This window comes from Hyaena hyaena, unplaced genomic scaffold, assembly GCF_003009895.1.
Source record: "Hyaena hyaena isolate Hyena2069 unplaced genomic scaffold, ASM300989v1 scaffold_1984, whole genome shotgun sequence".
Classification (NCBI taxonomy): domain Eukaryota; kingdom Metazoa; phylum Chordata; class Mammalia; order Carnivora; family Hyaenidae; genus Hyaena; species Hyaena hyaena.
The window spans coordinates 54,195-58,198 of record NW_024082618.1 but is presented as its reverse complement, the minus strand read 5'-3'; positions in this window follow the sequence as shown (position 1 = coordinate 58,198).

Here is a 4,004-nt window from a genome sequence, read left to right as displayed (position 1 = left end):
TCCTCAATTTCCAGTTCTCCTTCCAAGACCCTGACATGCCAAATCATTCTTCACAATCCAGGACATGACTTCAAGCTACTATTCTGTCCATTTAAAGCGAAGGATCAGGTGTAATGCTTACAGCTCTGCAAACTGGATGATTTATCCTTCAACATTATCCTTTAGGGCTATTCCAACTGAAGCTGCATTATGGTGGCAATTCATTTATAGCTATCATCAATATTTAATGTGCTGACACATTGTACACTATCTTCCATTAGCTGATCATAGATCACCCCATACCCCAGGAGGGACATCATTGTCACAGTGGTCAATGGCATAGGGGTTTGTGAAATCTGCTGATTTATTTGTGCCTTCTCAGGTTGGATCCTGAATGCATTTCCAACATAGGGTGGACTGCTCTTAAACCTGCCAGACCTTGGGGCACCTAGGTGGATCAGTCAGTTAAACCTCTGACTCTTGTTGGCTTAGGTCATGATCTCACAGTTTTATGAGTTTGTGCCCCATTTTGGGCTCTGCGGTAACTCTGCAGAGCCTACTTGGGATTCTCCCTCTCTCTCTCTCTCTCTCTTTCTCTTTCTGCCCCTCTCCAGCTTGTGCTTTCTCTCTCTCAAAATAAATAAACTTTAAAAAATTTAAACCTGACACTTATCACTTATCACTAAACTTATCACTCAGTGCATCTTATAATGTACAGCTTATGGTGGGCTGCTCCTGTATATAGTCATTTGTTCTCTAGGGTAGATGCTCTATAGCTACTAAGCCTCTAATAGCATACAAGAAGCTGGGTGGCTTTTTTGTTTTTGTTTTTGTTTTTGAAAGACTTTTCAGAAATACTTCAAATTTTTAGGGGGACCTGGGTGGCTCAGTTGGTTAAGCGTCTGACTTTGGCTCAGGTCATGATCTCATGGTTCGTGGGTTTGAGCCCCGCGTCGGGCTCTGTGCTGACAGCTAGCTCAGAGACTGGGGCTTGTTTCCAATTCTGTATCTCCCTCTCCCTCTGACTCTCCCCTGCTGAAGCTGCCTCTCTCTCTCTCTTTCTCTCCGAAATAAATAAAAGATTAAAAAATTAAAATAAAGAAATACTTAAAATTTTTAAATGTTTATTTATTTTTGAGACAGCCAGAGCATGAGTGGGAGAGGGGGAGAGAGAGAGGGAGACACATAATTTGAAGCAGGCTCCAGGCCCTCAGCTGCCACTGCAGAGCCCAATGCGGGGCTCAAACTCACGAACCGTGAGATCGAACCTGAGCCGAGGTCAGACACTTAACTGCCTGAGCCACCCAGCCCCTCAAAGAAGCTGTTTTTCTTTTTTAAGTGTTTTTAATATTTACTTATTTTTGAGAGAGAGAGACAGACAGACAGACAGAACGTGAACAGGGAAGGGGAAGAGAGAGGGAGACACAGAATCTGAAGCAGGCCCCAGGCTCCAAGCTGTCAGCACAGAGCTGGACCCAGGGCTCAAACTCACGGACTATGAGATCATGACCTGAGCTGAAGTCAGACGCTTAACCAACTGAGTCATCCAGGTGCCCCAAGAAGCTGTTTTTTAAATAACAAGTAGTTTACTAGCACGGAATGTATAGATTTTGTTCAGAATCCCAGGATTCTGTGCTGTGCCTCTCATATCATGGGTTATAATGACTAGATAGTGCATCCTTATCTACCATAGATACCATCGTATGCACTTTCAGATATACTGAATCATATACTGAATCAACTATGAGTTGCTGGACAACTTGCATTGCAGATCTGAAAACTTGGTGGGGGACCATGATATTCCACCAGAGCTGTTAACACCGGATTTTGACTTGCCAACTCTCATGTTTTTCTTTTTGTACTAAAGACATATCCCCAGTCACCTGTCCATACATTTAGCCCTGGAGTTTTATCTATAAAGCCCTGTCACAGACTTTTGTCAGTCCAAATAGCCTCGCTCCACTCCCTTGTTTTTCATTATGGTAACGATGCCCAACTTGGCCTTGAAATTTTGTGCCGCCACCTGGGCCCTGCCATTCTGGAATCCTATCATCTTTATTGCAACATAGTTTACTTCCAATCATGGTTTGCAGAAGAGAGCCGATACTAAGCTTCTAAAAAATGTCAGTGTTTCCCCTCACCCACAGAGACATTATAGTAGTGTCTTCTTTGCCCTCCCAGGGAAAATAGTTTAGAGATAGGTTCTCTCGTCTCACGCTAGAAATCATTTCTAATACTTTCACTCCTTTTGACCTTTTCACCAATTCTTCAGCATTCTGGCAAGGAATTTCCAGTATTGCTATCTCCTTTACTATAGCTGGCTGTCCAAGCTTAAAGATGTCACCTGAGCAGCATATTAAGGCAGCTCTAGGTCATTGAATTCTGAGTCCTAGATTTGTGCTCCCATGTAAGTACTCCTCTGTTTTCACTTTTTTTCTGCTTCCTTCTCTTGATAATTCATCATCCTCAAAGCCAATTCCAACATATATTATCCCAGTTGATGCTAGTACATATTAGCCAGTCTCTGCAGTTCCTTCTGGATTTTCCACCTAAACAGACTACATTTTGCTTCTTGTGCTGTGATACATCACCCTTAAGAGTTAGAAGTAATGAAATATATTAATGCTGGATGTTGAGGAAGACAAGCAATTCCTTTTGAGGTAGCTGCCTTAGATGAGGTTATTGCCTTCTCTTTAGGAACAGAAAAGTTGCTCTCCAATATAAGGGTTAGGGGGCTGCTTTTGCCAGGCTGAGGGTTCAGGGGATTGTAGATATTCAAGATTATCACACTCATTATCATTCCAAATCTTAGAGATTTACTCTTATTAGAACACATACATTGATATAGAGACCTGTAAATGTGAATGCAGTTGCCATGAAGCTCTTCTATCCTTACAATTAGAACCTGTGCCTTATATTCAGCAGTCTTCCTTATGACTGAAGGAAATGAAGGTCTCCTTAACCTAATGGGTTAGGGTAGATGACAGGTTGGGCATTCTTACCAGACACAAAACTTGGGTTAGAGATTCAGATTAGGACAGTCTTAGAGGCTGCTTCAACAACCACTTACACTGAAAGGGGTCTCAGAATCCACACGGAGTTTGAAGCCAAACTCATTCACTCCCATACCTCAAATGGCAACTCACTTAAAGAGCACAGGTGCATGTCTGAAGCACATTTCCCTCACTGCAATTAATGCCAGAACATGATATCCTAGGAGGAATCAGTTACCTTCCCTTTACCCCAAACCATACACTCAGGAACTCAAATACGGGGAAGCCTGAGGCTCTTGTTTTCAAATATAAGCAGTCCATAAGTTTAATAAATATTAAATTAAAAAGTTTAATAAATATTTCTCACTGTTATCATGTAGTGCATCCTTGTCACTTTAGAAATTAGATTGCCATCTCGTTCACCTTAAATCTAACCCTGTTATTTGGGCCACCTTAAATCCTCAGAGTTGAGCTTTAAACCGCACATTGTTTGCTCTCCTGACTTACAACTATATGAATTAATTAATTAGTGAGGTAGTAAAGAAAATATTGGAATCAAGTGATAGAGTTGGCTCCATTGAGAAAACTGAAGGTTGGTAATAGATTGGAATCAAAGGGACACAGTTTTATAGAGTAAATACAGTGTTTCCTCAGGGTATAAAGTCCACCTAGAATGTTGTGATGTCTGTTGTCAAATACATCTCAGGACCATGAGGAAGCTATGTGGATTGGTTTGGGTGTATGCCCAAGGAATCTTGGCCTTTGTCAGCCAGGGTCCAAAGAAGGTTCTGTGGAATCTGAAGCTATACAATTTAGATGTTTTTTTTTTTTTAATGCAAAATCAATCATGAAAGTGAACATTTATTTAGAACGGAAACGTATAACAAGCGTTAAACTTATGACAACTACAACAGGCAAAAATTCCAAACAAATTATAATACATATATGTGTGTGTGTGCAAATTTTTTTTTTTACAGGAACATTATTTAGGAGGCTGCCCAACCTGAAGTATAACAAAGTGACAATCCAAGG